This window comes from Pecten maximus, chromosome 11, assembly GCF_902652985.1.
Source record: "Pecten maximus chromosome 11, xPecMax1.1, whole genome shotgun sequence".
NCBI lineage: Eukaryota > Metazoa > Mollusca > Bivalvia > Pectinida > Pectinidae > Pecten > Pecten maximus.
The window spans coordinates 22,709,158-22,729,716 of record NC_047025.1 but is presented as its reverse complement, the minus strand read 5'-3'; the positions used below and the strand labels follow the sequence as shown (position 1 = coordinate 22,729,716).

The window sequence follows — 20,559 nt, the reverse complement described above, 5'->3', positions numbered from 1 at the left end:
GTATAGTTACTCATCCCTCACTAGATGTCGTAAAGTTCCTCACCCCCACACTAGATGTGTCGTAAAGTTCATCATCCCCACACTAGATGTGTCGTAAAGTTCCTCACCCCCACACTAGATGTCGTAAAGTTCCTCATCCACACACTAGATGTCGTAAAGTTCCTCATCCCTCACTAGATGTCGTAATGTTCCTCATCCCCACACTAGATGTCGTAAAGTTCCTCATCCCCACACTAGATGTCGTAAAGTTCCTCACCCCCCCCCCCTCCACCCCCCCCCCCCCCCCCCCCCCCCCCCACACACACACACTAGATGTCGTAAAGTTCCCCATCCCCTCACTAGATGTCGTAAAGTTCCTCACCCCCACACTAGATGTCGTAAAGTTCCTCATCCCTCACTAGATGTGGTAATGTTCCTCACCCCCACACTAGATGTCGTAAAGTTCCTCATCCCCTCACTAGATGTCGTAAAGTTCCTCACCCCAACACTAGATGTCGTAAAGTTCCTCATCCCCACACTAGATGTCGTATGTCGTATATTTACTCATCCACACACTAGATGTCGTAAAGTTCCTCATCCCCTCACTAGATGTCGTAAAGTTCCTCATCCCCACACTAGTCGTAAAGTTCCTCATCCCCACACTAGATGTCGTAAAGTTCCTCATCCCCACACTAGATGTCGTAAAGTTCCTCACCCTCACATTAGATTTCGTAACGTTACTCATCCACACACTAGATGTCGTAAAGTTCCTTCAGTATTCCTAACCTCTACAGTGCAATTCTTGTAGAGTAACATTTACATAACGCTGGTGAAGTTCTGGTTCAGTTTAAGAAATTCTTGTAAGAGTAACTTCCACGTAAAGCTACTGAAGTTATGGTTCAGTAAAGATATTATTGTAGAGTAACTTCTACGTAACGCTAGTGAAGTTCTGGTTCAGTAAAGACATTATTGTAGATTCTACCATGTTTGCTATACAACGCCAGTTTTGATTGGTTTAAAACCATGTATTATTTTCCAATAACCCACTCTCGTGCCAATAATACACGGTCGGGAGTCACGGCTGTAACAATTTTATATATCTAATATTCACCCGTTTTACGAAAGGTTACTATAGCCGAGTGGGCTAATGGGTTACTCTTTCAATAAATTTTTATCACGACGCGAGTTCGAATCCTACGGAGGACCCCCTTTTTTCTTCTTTTGTTTTTATCCTTTTTTTTTCTTTTCAAAATCAATGCCATATAATAGATGCTCTTGATACATCAAATACAACAAATAATGCAATACTCAAGAAATAAATGACAAGGTTTTCTCGGGGTTTCTTTGCTGTTTTTCTATTAGAAAGAGGTCGATCTCAGAACTAAACAGTACATGGTAGAATAGAAATAATCAACTTTGACTCGTGTATTGTTGCAGGATATACAACTCGGACTCGGATATTTTGCAATTTTAATTAATAACTCAGGCCTGCGGCCTTCGTTATTAATTCAATTGCAAAATATCCTCGTCCTCGTTGTATATCCTGCAATAATACACGATTCATCGTTAATTATTTCTTAAGTAACTTCTACGTAATGCTACTGAAGTTTTGGTTCAGTAAAGACATTATTGTAGAGTAACTTCTACGTAACGCTACTGAAGTTCTGGTTCAGTAAAGATATTATTGTAGAGTAACTTCTACGTAATGCTACTGAAGTTATGGTTCAGTAAAGACATTATTGTAGAGTAACTTCTACGTAATGCTACTGAAGTTATGGTTCAGTAAAGACATTATTGTAGAGTAACTTCTACGTAACGCTACTGAAGTTCTGGTTCAGCGTCCCTGTATAACCTCTACAGAGAACACCTTGCTTTTTATACCTTTAACAGTGCGCTCCTTTCAATGATCGGGTGTTTTTCTGTTTAAATTTTACAGGGGTCCCGTACTGTATCACTTTCACAGAGTGCTTCGCTCTGTGTCATTATGTGATACAGCGCGTGGTGTTGGGACGCTGGTTGTAGGGGATCGATATGGGCTGCCTAACCGTGTAACTTAGTACTCCGGGAAAGCTTCCCGTCTGTCAGTTTCCGTTCATCGTGCTGTAGGGAAGTCTTCAGATAGCCACGCCCACTCGCAGATAATTCAATACATATATGATACCTGCTAGATTAGCTCGGAAGTGTTGGGAATTTACTTGGCAATAATCCAACCAGGAAAAAAGTTCTTCAGTGTCAACTTTTTATCTTCAACCAATAGTCAAACTAAAAATGACAGCTACATGATGTGTGCCTGATGGATTTATACGGGACAATAATGGGACATAACCAACTTTGTTCAGGTAAGAACATTAGATTTTTTTTTTAATTTTCTGTTTAGTTCTAATTTATTAACCTACTCAATGAAAAGATTTAAAAAAAAAAAAACAACATCACACATACGTAGCTCAAATGGAATTTCAAATGAATGAGCTTACGTTGTCTCCAGACGAAATTTTCATTTAGCCATATATATGATATTGAGCATCAGAACACAGATGTCCCTGTTTCAATTGGTTTGTTTTAAGGTTTTCGAATCATATCCGTATACACAATTGTAAAGCAAACCGAAAGCTGTCGCAATTCATTATATTCGTGAGGAATGTTTAGTGGTACGTTTGGGTGACGGACGGACACCCTGTGTGTTAGGAATGTTTAGTGGTACGTTTGGGTGACGGACGGACGCCCTGTGTGTTACTAATGTATAGTGGTACGTTTGGGTGACGGACGGGCACCCTGTGTGTTAGGAATGTATTGTATTACGTTTGGGTGACGGACGGACACCCTGTGTGTTAGGAATGTATAGTGGTACATTTGGTTGACGGACGGACACCCTGTGTGTGAGGAATGTATAGTGGTACATTTGGTTGACGGACGGACATCCTGTGTGTGAGGAATGTATAGTGGTACGTTTGGGTGACGGACGGACACCCTATGTGTGAGGAATGTATAGTGGTACGTTTGGGTGACGGACGGACACCCTGTGTGTGAGGAATGTATAGTGGTACGTTTGGGTGACGGACGGACACCCTGTGTGTTAGGAATGTATAGTGGTACGTTTGGGTGACGGACGGACATCCTGTGTGTGAGGAATGTATAGTGGTACGTTTGGGTGACGGACGGACACCCTGTGTGTGAGGAATGTATAGTGGTACGTTTGGGTGACGGACGGACACCCTGTGTGTTGAATGTATAGTGGTACGTTTGGGTGACGGACGGACACCCTGTGTGTGAGGAATGTATAGTGGTACATTTGGGTGACGGGCGGACACCCTGTGTGTTACTAATGTATTGTATTACGTTTGGGTGACGGACGGACACCCTGTGTGTTACTAATGTATTGTATTACGTTTGGGTGACGGACGGACATCCTATGTGTTAGGAATGTATTGTATTACGTTTGGATGACGGTCTGACACCTTGTATGCTACTAATGTATTGTATTACGTTTGGGTGACAGACGGACACCCTGTGTGTTACTAATGTATTGTATTACGTTTGGGTGACAGACGGACACCCTATGTGTAACTAATGTATTGTATTTCGTTTGGGTGACGGACGGACACCCTGTGTGTGAGGAATGTATTGTATTACGTTTGGGTGACGGACGGACACCCTGTGTGTGAGGAATGTATTGTATTACGTTTGGGTGACGGACGGACACCCTGTGTGTTACTAAGGTATTGTATTACGTTTGGGTGACGGACGGACACCCTGTGTGTTACTAATGTATTGTATTACGTTTGGGTGACGGACGGACACCCTGTGTGTTAGGAATATATTGTATTACGTTTGGGTGACGGACGGACACCCTGTGTGTTACTAATGTATTGTATTACGTTTGGGTGACGGACGGACACCCTGTGTGTTACTAATGTATTGTATTACGTTTGGGTGACGGACGGACACCCTGTGTGTTACTAATGTATTGTATTACGTTTGGGTGACGGACGGACAACCTGTGTGTGAGGAATGTATTATATTACGTTTGGGTGACGGACGGACACCCTGTGTGTTGAATGTATAGTGGTACGTTTGGATGACGGACGAACTCCTAGTATATATTGTTACTTTCGAAATACAAGAAATGATGCGTGTGAACGTACTTTACTCCAAATATACGAATCAAATGTGTGAAAATCCGGAAGGGATGCTCGGCAAATTAAAAAGACCTAAGCAAAAGATAGATTAGGTCACGATCCTCTGAATTTGACATAACAGGTGTCATAATTCTAGAATGCATCAGCGAGGTTATAATAAAAAAGGGATGCTAGGAAAATAAAAATTGACCTAGATATTACCAATGGGATGTTACTAAACAACTGATCACCCCTACCCTAACCACCGCCCCACCCAATCCCTACATAACCCCCACCCCACCCATACACTAACCCCACGTCAACTCCCTAATTGAATAAATCTGGTAAAGTGTGAATACTGGGAATTTTTATAGAACGTGTATTATACGTGCGTATATTCTGAACCGGTGCCCTTATTCACAAATATTTTGAACCCGTGACTTGCACGTGATGATAAATGATTGTACAAAATACACACAAGATATGACATATAAAGTACCCTTCAAAACAGAAACCTCGGGGAGTATAACTTACCATGAAACAATTTGAAAGGATATTTCGCATGACACAAGTGAAAAGATCTTCAAGGAATTAGTAAAATTATACAACTGTACGATACAGGGACTTTTATACAGGTATTTTGTGATGGAAAGCATTGCCAATGTTTGTTATGGCAATGTGTCATTATACTGGGTTACTCGTTCCTTTATTAATGTACCCGACTCGGTGTAGGGGCCTATACATTGTGCTTATCAATGTAACCTATAATATTTCAGTGAAAAAAACGTAATGCTACCAAACAGATAGTGTGTATTATAAACGGTATAAGGAAATAGGACCAGGTGTTCCGGAATGGTAAGCATCCTCCGTTAATCTAGGTCAGATCCGGGTTTTTACCATGAGCTCAAAACAGAATCGGGGTACTGGCAATGGATCCACTAAACGTCTAACTCTTAGCATCCAAAGAAATACAATATTTATGATATCATGATGTCGGCCATAAAACATGATATCCATCAACCTTCATCTTTCGAAACAACGTATTGTCAGCAGTAAACATCTTTCATAATATAGTGATACTAGAAAACTATCTTCGCGTGTCGAATGAACTGGGACAAGTATACGTATCCACCGTAGGTAGAGAAAACAGGAATGCTACAATAGAGAAACAGAAAATCAAATGTAACAATGGAGAAATATATTACATCAAACACATCAGATTTATAAAGTATACAAAATATTTTATGTTGTTATTATTATGCATGCTCAATAAAATATTAATCATGAGGATTTGCTTGTCAAAATAAAACTTCTTGTGGTCCACAACTGGACATTATCCCCTTTACACCACTCCCTGTTGTCCTCCACTAGATACTACCCCCTTTAGATCACTCCCCATTGCCGACCACTATATACAACCCCCATTAGACCACTCTCTGTTGTCCACCACTAGATACTACCCCTTTAGACCACTCCCTGTTGTCCACCACTAGATTACCCCCTTTAGACCACTCCCTGTTGTCCACCACTAGATTACCCCCTTTAGACCACTCCCTGTTGTCCATCACTAGATACTACTCCTTGTAGACCACTCCCTGTTGTCCACCACTAGATTACCCCCTTAGACCACTCCCTGTTGTCCACCACTGGACACTACCCCCTTTAGACCACTCCCTGTTGTCCACCACTAGATACTACCCACTTTAGACCTCTCCCTGTTGTCCACCACTAGATACTACCCCCTTAGACCACTCCCTGTTGTCCATCACTAGATACTACTCCTTGTAGACCACTCCCTGTTGTCCACCACTATATACAACCCCCCTTAGACCACTCCCTGTTGTCCATCACTAGATACTACCCCCTTAGACCACTCCCTGTTGTCCACCACTAGATACTACCCCCGTTAGACCACTCCCTGTTGTCCACCACTAGATACTACTCCTTGTAGACCACTCCCTGTTGTCCACCACTAGATACTACCCCCTTAGACCACTCCCTGTTTTCCACCACTAGATTACCCCCTTAGACCACTCCCTGTTGTCCACCACTAGATACTTCCCCCGTTAGACCACTCCCTGTTGTCCACCACTAGATGCTAACCCCTTTAGACCACTCCCTGTTATCCACCACTAGATACTACCCCCTTAGACCACTCCCTGTTGTCCACCACTAGATTACCCCCTTTAGACCACTCCCTGTTGTCCACCACTAGATACTTCCCCCGTTAGACCACTCCCTGTTGTCCACCACTAGATACTACTCCTTGTAGACCACTCCCTGTTGTCCATCACTAGATACTACCCCCGTTAGACCACTCCCTGTTGTCCACCACTGGACACTACCCCCTTTAGACCACTCCCTGTTGTCCACCACTAGATTACCCCCTTTAGACCACTCCCTGTTGTCCACCACTAGATTACCCCCCTTTAGACCACTCCCTGTTGTCCATCACTAGATACTACTCCTTGTAGACCACTCCCTGTTGTCCACCACTAGATTACCCCCTTAGACCACTCCCTGTTGTCCACCACTGGACACTACCCCCTTTAGACCACTCCCTGTTGTCCACCACTAGATACTACCCCCTTTAGACCTCTCCCTGTTGTCCACCACTAGATACTACCCCCTTAGACCACTCCCTGTTGTCCATCACTAGATACTACCCCCTTAGACCACTCCCTGTTGTCCATCACTAGATACTACCCCCTTAGACCACTCCCTGTTGTCCACCACTAGATACTTCCCCCGTTAGACCACTCCCTGTTGTCCATCACTAGATACTACCCCCTTTAGACCACTCCCTGTTGTCCACCACTAGATTACCCCCTTAGACCACTCCCTGTTGTCCACCACTAGATACTTCCCCCTTTAGACCACTCCCTGTTGTCCACCACTAGATACTACCCCCTTAGACCACTCCCTGTTGTCCACCACTAGATGCTAACCCCTTTAGACCACTCCCTGTTATCCACCACTAGATACTACCCCCTTAGACCACTCCCTGTTGTCCACCACTAGATTACCCCCTTTAGACCACTCCCTGTTGTCCACCACTAGATACTTCCCCCGTTAGACCACTCCCTGTTGTCCACCACTAGATACTACTCCTTGTAGACCACTCCCTGTTGTCCATCACTAGATACTACCCCCGTTAGACCACCCCCTGTTGTCCACCACTGGACACTACCCCCTTTAGACCACTCCCTGTTGTCCACCACTAGATTACCCCCTTTAGACCACTCCCTGTTGTCCACCACTAGATACTACCCCTTGTAGACCACTCCCTAATGTCCACCACTAGATACTACCCCCGTTAGACCACTCCCTGTTGTCCATCACTAGATACTACCCCCTTTAGACCACTCCCTAATGTCCACCACTAGATACTACCCCATTTAGACAACTCCCTGTTGTCCACAACCAGATACTACTCCTTGTAGACCACTCGCTATTGCCAACCACTAGATACTTCCCCCTTTAGACCACTCCCTGTTGTCCACCACTAGATACTACCCCCTTTAGACCACTCCCTAATGTCCACCACTAGATACTAACCCCTTTAGACCACTCCCTGTTGTCCACCACTAGATACTACCCCATTTAGACCACTCCCTAATGTCCACCACTAGATACTACCCCATTTAGACCACTCCCTGTTGTCCACAACCAGATACTACTCCTTGTAGACCACTCGCTATTGCCAACCACTAGATACTACCCCCTTTAGATCACTCCCTGTTGTCCACCACTAGATACTACCCCCTTTAGACCACTCCCTAATGTCCACCACTAGATACTACCCCCTTTAGACCACTCCCTGTTGTCCATCACTACATACTACCCCCTTTAGACCACTCCCTAATGTCAACCACTAGATACTACCCCCTTTAGACCACTCCCTATTGTCCATCACTAGATACTACCCCCTTAGACCACTCACTGTTGTCCACCACTAGATACTACCCCCTTTGACCACTCCCTGTTGTCCACTACTAGATACTACCCCCCTTTAGACCACTCCCTGTTGTCCACTACTAGATACTACCCCCTTAGACCACTCCCTGTTGTCCAACACTAGATACTACCCCCTTTAGACCACTCCCTTTTGTCCACAACCAGATACTACTCCTTGTAGACCACTCCCTATTGCCAACCACTAGATACTACCCCCTTTAGACCACTCCCTGTTGTCCACAACCAGATACTACTCCTTGTAGACCACTCCCTATTGCCAACCACTAGATACTACCCCCTTTAAACCACTCCCTGTTGTCCACCACTACCCCCTTTAGACCACTCTCTGTTGTCCACCACTAGATACTATCCCCTTTAGACCACTCCCTGTTGTCCATCCCTAGATACTACCCCCTTTAGACCATTCCCTAATGTCCACCACTAGATACTACCCCCTTAGACCACTCCCTGTTGTCCACCACTAGATACTACCCCCTTTAGACCACTCCCTGTTGTCCACCACTAGATACTACCCCTTTTAGACCACTCCCTGTTGTCCACCACTAGATACTACCCCCTTTAGACCACTCCCTGTTGTCCACCTCTAGATACTACCCCCTTAGACCACTCCCTGTTGTCCACCACTAGATACTTCTCCCTTAGACCACTCCCTGTTGTCCACCACTAGATACTACCCCTTTTAGACCACTCTCTGTTGTCCACCACTAGATACTACCCCCTTTAGACCACTCCCTGTTGTCCATCACTAGATACTACCCCCTTTAGACCACTCCCTGTTGTCCACCACTAGATACTACCCCCTTTAGACCACTCTCTGTTGTCCACCACTAGATACTACCCCCTTTAGACCACTCCCTGTTGTCCATCACTAGATGCTACCCCCTTTAGACCACTCCCTGTTGTCCACCACTAGGTACTACCCCCTTTAGACCACTTCCTGTTGTCCACCACTAGATACTACCCCCCTTTAGACCACTCCCTGTTGTCCACCACTAGATACTACCCCCTTTAGACCACTCCCTGTTGTCCACCACTAGACACTACCCCCTTTAGAACACTCCCTGTTGTCCACCACTAGATACTACCCCCTTAGACTACTCCCTGTTGTCCACCACTAGATACTACCCCCTTTACACCACTCCCTGTTGTCCACCACTAGATGCTACCCCTTTAGACCACTCCCTGTTGTCCACCACTAGATTACCCCCTTTAGACCACTCCCTGTTGTCCACCACTAGATACTACCCCCTTTATACCACTCCCTGTTGTCCTCCACTAGATACTACCCCCTTTAGACCACTCCCTGTTGTCCTCCACTAGATACTACCCCCTTTAGACCACTCCCTGTTGTCCTCCACTAGATACTACCTCCTTTAGACCACTCCCTGTTGTCCACCACTAGATACTACCCCCTTTAGACCACTCCCTGTTGTCAACCACTAGATACTACCCCATTTAGACCACTCCCTGTTGTCCATCACTAGATACTACTCCCTTAGACCACTCCCTGTTGTCCATCACTAGCTACTACTCCTTGTAGACCACTCCCTGTTGTCCACCACAAAGATACTACCCCCTTTAGACCACTCCCTGTTGTCCATCACTAGATACTACCCCCTTTAGACCACTCCCTGTTGTCCATCACTAGATACTACTCCCTTAGACCACTCCCTGTTGTCCATCACTAGATACTACCCCCTTTAGACCACTCCCTGTTGTCCTCCACTAGATACTACCCCATTTAGACCACTCCCTGTTGTCCATCACTAGATGATACCCCCTTTAGACCACTCCCTGTTGTCCATCACTGGACACTACCCCCTTTAGACCACTCCCTGTTGTCCATCACTGGATACTACCCCCTTTAGACCACTCCCTGTTGTCCACCACTAGATTACCCCCTTAGACCACTCTCTGTTGTCCACCACTAGATTACCCCCTTTAGACCACTCCCTGTTGTCCACCACTACCCCCTTTAGACCACTCCCTGTTGTCCATCACTGGACACTAACCCCTTTAGACCACTCCCTGTTGTCCACCACTAGATACTACCCCCTTTAGACCACTCCTTGTTGTCCACCACTAGATTACCCCCTTTAGACCACTCCCTGTTGTCCACCACTGGACACTACCCCCTTTAGACCACTCCCTGTTACCCTCCACAGGACACTTCTTCCCAACTTCCCCGTATAGAATCTTTACAATCTCTTTTACATTTTATATTTAACTATCTATAAACCTATATAACAAATCAACCAGCAATGCACGTCATGAAAAATGAAATGTTTATCAGTAAACATGTTGATGTCTGTTTGAGATCTTTCTAATGTAAATGTAATTAAATTAACTGACATCAGCTACTTTGTAGGAGATATATCGCTTACGAAGGAAAAAATGGCTCTCAATAATAGCTCTTCTAGGTGCACTGATAACAAGTACTATTCATTGGAAATAATAAAATGAGTTTTCAAATATTGTTTCCTTAAATTGAATCAATATTCATCAAAATAATTGTAATGCAAAACAACTGTTTTTGTCAATCAGATTGAACATGCAGATAATGTCAGAGAAGCTTGGTAATAACACTCACTCATCAGACAACACACATATACAATATAGTGGATAGATTTCCAATGAAAATGTCCAGGCCGGTGTGTTTTGAACATCAGGCCGGAATGCAAAACAAGCGTTGATATCTGTATAAAAGGACAAATATACTCTTGACAATACTGTAAAGGAAGGTCTATGTGACGGCTCAATGTTGTCAGTAGTCACTTTGAGAGAGATACCCCGCATAGAAAAATGACACTTTAGTACCTGGCGTGGACACCTCTTGCACACATTCCTACACGTATTCTCCTATGCATGGAGTTCGTTAGAATGTTCTTTCGCCTCATTCTTCTGTCAATGCTGCAATCATTCAGTAAGTTGGAGGGTTCTGACGGTTTATGATACGCCTGTAAAGATTACCCCAAAGATGTCACTGGGAAATATGTAGGAGGGACTATATGGATGCCATTCTAAAGAATATAGCAGACTCTGGCAACAAATGTTGAAGCTGTCTTTTGCTGAAAAATGAGGTAACGACATCAAAGAGGTACCAAACGGCATCGCAAGTTTGGCTCAGAACCACTAAGGGGGAGCCTCCCAAAACCATAACAGTAGCGCCCCACCGAATCTATCGCGTTCGGCAACCTCGCATCTGTCGGCTAAACGCTCACCGCGTCTGCCATATACCCCTTTTCCTCCCGTTTGAGACATATAATCTAGACTCGTCGGTGAACATTACAAGCCTCCGCCGACGCATCCCAAACCTATTTGGGCTACATCCGTGCACCCAAGCAAGACTTGTCGCCTACGTGGTGTCAGAGATGGGCCGATACAAGGTCGGCGCGCGATGATTCGGTACGCATGTGATTTCTGGCAGTTGGAACACTGATGGGTCTACTACCGTGACGTCTTTACTGCAGCTGTCTTGAATATTACGCGCAGATGCATCAATAGAATTGTCCTGTCTTGTCGCGCGGCCGTTATAAGCAGACGGCCACTCCTGAGACGGCCAGAAACTGACCCAGTAGCACGAAAACGTGCCGAAAGACGATTAACTGTATATTGAACAACACCAATCTGTTGTCCAGTGTACAATTTCACGCATCTATGCCATTACTTGACCGAACATTTAACTTATTCCACTACAGACTACGATGTTCTGTAGAGCGGAGGCTTTATGAGTTTTTTTTTTTGTCGAGTCTTCTATAGATTTCTAGTGTTGCATATATTGAAATAAAACCAAGTAACACACACGTAACGTAAAGACCAGTATATAGATGTAGACTTTATGTATATCGAATTTCATCGTTATTCCTAAATCCTCGTTTAATGTATAGTCTTTCCATTCCATGGTGGACCGCAGGTACGTTAACTACATTTTTGTACTTTGTCGTTTTCTTCCGAGTCTTTTTAATCGGCCCCTTTTGATAGAGCCTTCCCCAGTTTTCTCTTTCAGGCATTTTATATCATTTTTGACTTGGATCTTGAATGCCTGTATATGTTTTTTTAATGTAACGTCTTTGCTGCCAGGAACATAAATAATATTTTCACTACAAAGTTTGTCCCCTCCTCAATTCCTAACTAGGAAACAGTAGTACCATGGTTTCCACATAGGAGAATGTGTTAAGGAAGAAACTACTAAATGGCAGTAAAATAAGAATAATTCATATATACTATATAAAAGACAACAAATTGGGAATAATGATATATACAATATAAAAGACAACAAATTGGGAATAATGATATATACTATATAAAAGACAACAAATCGGGAATAATGATATATATGATATATAAAATATAAAAGACAGCAAATTGGGAATAATGATATATACTATATAAAAGACAGCAAAGTGAAAACAATTTATGTATATACAATATAAAGGAAAGAAAATGAGAATAATTAAGATAATATTATTCAATATAAAGAGAGAGAAAAAAACACGAAAAAAGCAAGTAATAATTTATACATCTAATAATTACAATATAAAGACAGCAAAAACGTGAATAATGTTATATATATGTATTCAAGTACAACGTGTACAATATAACGGCAACAAATGAGTGTTAGTAAATGTGACGTCCAAATCAGACAGCATCAATTATTCCACAGCGTCTGATCATGGACCAATAAGAGATAGTTATATAGGTATCTGGTCTAATGTTTCGAAAAGATATACCAGGATACATCATGTTGTACATATCACCTAAATCGTACGTGACTAATAGGAAAGCATGGAAATATTAATTGAATTCTAGACATTCGTTTCGCCATCACCTTGAAATATCAATACACATTCGAAATCTAATATAATCGCAGCGCTATATATTTGTCTGTTTGAACTCATGCATTATCCACAACGTTGGTGACTGTAGCTGTGAGTTTGGTGGAGAAATTGATCAAAGTGAAAGCTACAGTGGTAATGAACTATGACAGAGAACTGGTGATGTTATAATACACCTGGGGGATTACATGTTACCGAGCCAATCTACTGGGCGTGAACTCTCACTCAAATTGGAACAAAGATTATTTTAACAATAGCATGTCGGTCGAAGCTATAACGTAATACAGGTAGATGATCGGTTCTTACGCCTAACATACCGACAATGTAGTTACTATATGATTTACATGTGTGGGAGTAGGATAGTTACGATAAGACTGCTACCATGTGTCAGTGTATAGATGACACTGTGTCAGTGTATAGATGACACTATTACCCTGTTATAGTGTATATATAACATATAACACTGTTACCATGTTACAATGTATAGTTGACACTGTTACCATGTTACAGTTTATATATAACACTGTTACCATGTTACAGTGTATAGATGACATTGTTACCATGTTACAGTGTATAGATGACACTGTTACCCTGTTACAGTGTATAGATGACACTGTTACCATGTTACAGTGTATAGATGACACTGTTACCCTGTTACAGTGTATAGATGACACTGTTACCATGTTACAGTGTATAGATGACACTGTTACCCTGTTACAGTGTATAGATGACACTGTTATCATGTTACAGTGTATATATAACACTGTTACCATGTTACAATGTATAGTTGACACTGTTACCATGTTACAGTTTATATATAACACTGTTACCATGTTACAATGTATAGATGACACTGTTACCAGGTTACAGTGTATAAATGACACTGTTACCATGTTACAATGTATAGTTGACACTGTTACCATGTTGCAATGTATATATGACCCTGTTTACATGTTACAATGTATAGATGACACTGTGACAGTGTATAGATGACCCTGTTTCCATGTTACAATGTATAGATGACACTGTCATCATGTGACAATGTATAGATGACACTGTGTCAGTGTATAGATGACACTTTTACCACGTTACAATGTATAGATGACCCTGTTTCCATGTTACAATGTATAAATGACACTGTGTCAGTGTATAGATGACCCTGTTATCATGTTACAGTGTATAGATGACCCTGTTTCCATGTTACAGTGTATAAATGACAATGTTACCATGTTACAGTGTAAAGATGACACTGTTACCACGTTACAATGTATAGATGACCCTGTTATCATGTTTCATATATTGTAATCGTTGTTGTCTTCTGTAAAATTAACGACATTTCTTTTGAAATATAATCATGCATACGTTTTTATTTGACAATTATTGATTGTGCAAACGACACAAAGTTGAGTAGCATCTTAATAATTCCAAATAATAAACACAATTGCATCATACAGTTCTTTTCGTCCGTCTGGGATTCGTCAGTGATACAAGTGATAACCATTTACTAGCCGCCAATCGTAAATAAATGCACAAAAGTTACCTTAGTGAATAGTACCTTTATATGTGAATTAGGATGGCACAATTGTAAAACCATTGTGTTTCATTATAGGCACCCCGACGTATAACGAAAACGCAAAATCGACAAAACAAGGACAAACACTGTGCAATCGAAGACGGCACAACTTAGCTCGTTAGACAGCATACACAATCAGTGAGTTGACATTGTATGGAATCTATGACATAATGGGTACTTTTTATACTCCATTTACTGTAGTACAAGAGTATTTGTCACGATCGTGTTTACATAAAGGATATCAACAGGTTACACAAAATTTATCCAAACAATCAATAACAAAATCAGTAGGCTATACTCGTCAGAAAAGCATGATATTTTTAAACTGAACCATAAAGAAAACGATCAATAGCATAGAAAAAATAGAAAAAAAATCAATAAAAATTCCAATAGTCTGTACTCGATCGTAAAGCATGGATTTATCTTAGATCGAAAGAGAAAAGACAACAATCAGAAATATAATCTGACCATCTGTCAACTGACCACAAGCAATATATATGTCAATCAATACGGTATCAAATCATCATCGTACTGACCACACTACAATACACCAAAGTCCATCAATTCTGTACTCAGGATTCGGCTTGTCAGTATGACGGAACGTAGATGTATTCCGATGACATGGACAGACACATAGTGATTGATAATTGGAGAAATAGTCTCGTTTCACCCTCATAATATTACGATAACTAACAATGTATGTAAAGCTCTACTGTATTTATAAAATATTATGTCGACAATATTTTTATTTGCAAGTGCCATTTTTCTGCTACTTTTTGAGAAAAGAGGATCGTAAACTGAAACATGATTGGTAGGGCAATGCTAAACATAGTACTTAGAGACTTTTCCTTGTAAAAATCTTAATTTATTTAGTTTTAACATTTAGTTGTCAATTTCCAAATAACAATACATATACAACATATAAATGATACAAAAAGGAATCAGAAACAAGTGTCAAGACACTTATATAAATCTGACACATACATATATATAGATTGACGTTACATAACAGCATAGACATGAAAAACACAACAGAGTCACAAAAGGGACTATTGTGAAAACATCAGTTGGAATTTGATCAAATAATTAGATATATATTGTAGTTAATAAAAAGAGAGAAAAACATGAAAATTTAATTGTATTTGTTGGCAGCATTCGTTGTATAATAAGGGGAACAAATGTTGGCAGCAGGGTATAGCTACAAAAGTACCTGTGGAGAATAGTCGGTCATACTGCGTCTTTACTAAGTAAACGGAATGATATCTACTTAAATCCACAGAGGCGGCATTGCAATGATCAGCAGATAAACTTAGAAAAAGAGCTTATGAGTTGTAAGAAAAGTTGAAGTCAGTTTCCGTCCATTGAGACCGGTTGATGTAATATCTTCCCCGTGTCTATTACGTATTTGGCTCCAGTTTCAGAGCCGCTGACCACGAGACGCCATAGTCCGACATAGACGGAGATAAAAGTGATGCTCATGTTTCTACTGCACCAGTCATATCTTATTTTAAATCAAATTCCGTGAAATAAAGATGCCAAAAACAGACTTTTGGTTAATTGTTGGTACGCATTTATAGACTTGAGAGTACTTGTGCCAGCTTGGTCTGTCGGTTGCTGACCCCAGCGCCGTAGCGACATGTCTAATTCATCTCTAGCCTAGCATCACCTCGTACTGGCAACAAGTCAACTCCCAAACGTGGCAGAATGGAATACATCGACCAGCGGACCTTAAACTTTCCCACGAATGGCTTATATAACAGTCATTTGACACATCATCCGACCAAACTAACGGTTCAAGGGATAGTGGTGTCCAGAGCAATAATCTTTGAAAGGGTGCCTTCAAATATATCTACCTATCTGTTAGAGTTTGGTATCTACTTTAACTAATAAACAGGTAATTGGTTCCACTGCACCAGCAAATCTGATTTCCTAGACCAGCCTGCATCTGATTTCCTAGACAACAAGTTTCTGATTGCACAGACCATCACATTAATGATTCCCATAAATTAACAAGTTTCAGAGTTTCCAAGACCAGCACAATTTCTGATATTTCTAGAGGGAACGTCTATCTGTTTCATATACCAGTAAGATCCTGTCTGGTTGTTTATATCAATCAGTTTTTGTGTCTTAAAGACAAGTGAATCTCTGTCGGGTTCCATGGACCAGAAAATTGGTGATTCTATAGACCAGAATGTGTCTGTTTTTCCTATCCCAGCAAGTGCATGGCTTCCCTAAGCCAGTAGTGACTTATATCTAAGAAGAAACCATTTTCATATTCAAGAAAGTTTTTTTGGACTGCACCAAAATGTACTTGATGGGCATCATCTAAGATGGAGAACACGCTTACTCATGTGGAACACTTGGTTTGTTTCTTATTGAATGTTCTCTGGATGTCGGGGTGTCTGCTAAAGGTCCTCGATTCGCTCAAAATTTATGAACATTGTATGCGTCGTGAGCGTAATAACTTATATTTACATTTCCACTGTGTGTTCTCTATATGAAGGTACTAACAAAATTAGCGTTCATTCCTAGGTGAACAATTAACCTGCCGCGTATGAATACATACAGTACATTGTTGACGGTGCCAACGTCAACATTGAGAATGCAGAAGTGTGAATTAAAATCGCGTTTGATTACACATGAAATAATGTTACATCAACTTTAAAACTTGTTAATAATTGAAGACAACATTTCAATATTTTTCTTTCATGATGATTAAAATTAAAGATTAGAATTTGTGTGGAACTATATTTTGTGTACTTGTGTACTTGATTACCTTTCCCGCCAAATTGGAACTATCTGTTACGCTGTTACATCGATCATTCAGCTGTTTCGTCACTACGTATAACGAACGTAGAATACTGTTTCTTATGATTTTTTTCAAAGATTACGTTGAAAAATAGTTTTGAAATGTAAATATAAGAAATAATAATTATTTTTTGTTGTTCACTGGTGTATGAACGGCATTTTTGACAGATATTTCAACATGACGCGCTGACGCGCGTCATTTAAAATATCTGTCAAAAAATGCCGTTCATACACCAGTGAACAACAAAAAATAACAATTATTTCTTAAATGACACCTACCAATCTCTCCAGGAAACAATGAACTTTAAGCTTTTGTCATAGATAATGTAGCGAAGAGATTCTTAACATTGAAAAGACACGGAAATCACAGCGATGATATACGTACTCTGTTAGATATATTGATTTTAATGTGAAGTAGGATAACGTCACCATGATAAATTATACAATAACGTCAATTAGAAAAGCACAACCAACACGTCTTATGTCCCAAGTTGATTACGTTGAGTCTTAAGAGAAATATCTCTGAAGAAAAATTGTACATTTTGTTTTTATTACTCTGAGTTATTGGAATGTTATAAATCTATAACAATGAAAATGCCGTAATTATCGAGGCTCATTAATTTGTCTTTGACAATTGTAAAAACTTGTAAAATCACTTTGTTTCTATCATAAATGCGTGTATACTGCGAGTCTGCTTTTGGTAGCTACTATATTAATATTTATACATAAACGCTTTTAATATTCCCAGGCTTGCTCATGTCATTAACATTGAACAATCAAGCCACGTTGTGAGTAATAAGATATCCCATTTTAATGAATTGTTTATTTTCTCTGTTAATTTAAAGATTTGCTTGGAATTATGTATCGTATTTGTCGCTGTAAACTTTTTTCACGTAGTGTGAATTTAGTGATAAATTGATAATGAAATTACACTTACCGTTGATCAGGTTCTGTCGCCTAGTAGTAGCTCAGTATATGCTCAATATGTCGACGGGCGGTTCGGTCAGCATAATTGATTAATATACATTGATTTGGATCTATGATTATTTAATAAAGATATATCATGTTAAGGAATCTACGCAATATGTTTTAGTGTTTTGCTGATGCAGATGCACTTTATATATTCCCCTCTAGAGCTGAAAGTAGAACACTGTTTGGAACCGCACGGTCGGTGCGATGGCATGCGATTGTATACTAAAGACATAGGCTCCTTTATGCACGCTTGTTTTAGATGTGCTTTATATAAGAGGAGTCATGCACGTAAACTCTTTGTGGCAATTGGTAGTTTAATGCAGATATTGCAGACAATAGCAGTAACGCTTTCGGCGAGATGTTTGTCCGCCAGAGATCTCTGCCGTCATCCATTAGAAATGATTATAATGCAGCTAAGTCATGTGCTTACGTACGGAGCTAAGATAATTATAGTTTTACCAGAAAGTCATACCAGCAACTGTATCGTCACGGAATCATATTTGTTATATATCAAGCACATCGTGTCTGTGACATACTGTGTCACACCGCCCTAGATTAAAATGATTTATTTAAAGGTCCCACGGGGGCAAACTTATTCCTCTTCTTTTAGGAACTACTTCAACGCTGCATGTTACAGGGCCTGCCCTATTGGTCTAGGGGGTAGATAATTCGACGACCTTTCTGGCGTAGCGCGACGATTCGTGTCACGGTTACGCTTGCTTTCTGGCATTCTGCGCTGGTCCCTATCTGGGTGACGTTTGATTTCAGACGTGCGGCGTTGGTCATTCCCCAGGCGACGGCCGCATCATGTATCAGATCTCAAAACAGAGTTTAAACTTAATCAAAAATGATTTTTGGAGTCCTTAGAAAATCCTTATTTGTCACATATCGCATTCTGTTATATGCTTGAAGGAACATGGAATAGAAAATATAAAAATTATAAAAGGCATCGGTGCTCTTAATAATAATATAATTCCATAAGCAGACGTCAGCTGGTGTAGCAGTGGATAAGTTGGCTGTGTTTTATCTAAGCATGTCGGCACGTACATTGCTAATGTAACGACATTAGTTAATAATAGCTTTTTGAAGTGTGCTCATTTCTTTAAAACGATTATCCTCGCCAAGTGAACCTCTAGGGACACGTCAATGTAAAACTGTGTTGTTTGGTTTCGCACTGTCAGTTACGTCATCACAGAACCAGATAATCAGCCATGATCTCCCTACTAGTCTTGTGAAAACTAGGTTCACACATCAGTCAGTTTGTATTAGTTGTATATGAAGTCTGCCTCAGTTCCCCTAATTATAGTCCAGTGGTGACGACAGCAGTATGGGTTTAACATTTTCAAACTTCCGGTACTAATAGCTGCTGATCGGTGTAGACTTTACTCTTCTTTTGTCTTTGTTTTGATGAGAGTACTTTATCCGTGACACGTGGTTTCACAATAAAGCTGCGCTGTTGCTGCACATACCTTCACATAAAGTGAGGCTATTGTTCTAGTCTGTGGTATCTTGTTGGCTGGTGTTTTAGTTGATGTTGTTGTAGTAGCCGGTGATGCTGTTTTTACTAGTGGAGTTGTTATAGTTGGTGTCGTTCTTGTTGGTGGAGTTGTTGTAGCTGGTGTTGTTCTGTCATTAATCTTGTTTAATCAGAGAGTCTATATTATTATCGAATACGTAGTTTTTTCTATGTTAAGATAAGTTATAATTTTAAATTACGATTGTCTCTGGGGCTCTATTGACCGCAAATAATTTATTTACGGAGACTGTTCTATTGACCGCCTCTGGGCAACGATCTATTGACCGGCAAAAGTTTTGAATGTAAAACAATATAGTGGCCGCTTTGAAATTTAGTCTACACAGGTACATGGGAGACACGGATTACTGTTTACAGACTACAACAACCGGGGGAAAGGAAAACAGACGGCAACAACATTTATCTCTGTGGAAAGGGTTGTCTCCTGTCGAAAATGATGATATAAAGAACATTTAAGGAAATAAAAACTAAACATCGCCAATAATTCTATTAATTCATCTGTAAATATTTTTTCCTTTTTGTCATTACGCAAGCGAAGACATTCTGATTACGATCAACCTCTTGAAAATTAATCATGTGCCCATATACATTTATGTAGCCGTAAAGAAATTGAGGGACCATGACTCGGAGAAATCCATGATAAGTCTGAGATATGGGTTTCAGCGTCATTTTCTTTTAAGTTTGTGAAAAATACATTCGTGATTAATGCTGCATTTAAGTCTGCTATTATTTTTCAAGCCATGTTAGTGAAACAGAAAAGGCACA

The 20,559-nt window shown here is 40.8% G+C and overlaps 1 protein-coding gene across 1 annotated transcript in view; it reads left to right on the top strand.

Annotated features, from left to right (window-relative positions):
* The first annotated feature begins 2,140 nt into the window (after positions 1–2,140).
* LOC117337594 (inositol 1,4,5-trisphosphate receptor type 2-like) overlaps positions 2,141–20,559 on the top strand; it is a 96,165-nt gene continuing 77,746 nt past the window's right edge. The window contains exon 1 of the mRNA XM_033898642.1: positions 2,141–2,318. The gene's annotated coding sequence lies outside the window, so the exon portion shown is untranslated. The remainder of the gene's footprint in view (positions 2,319–20,559) is intronic.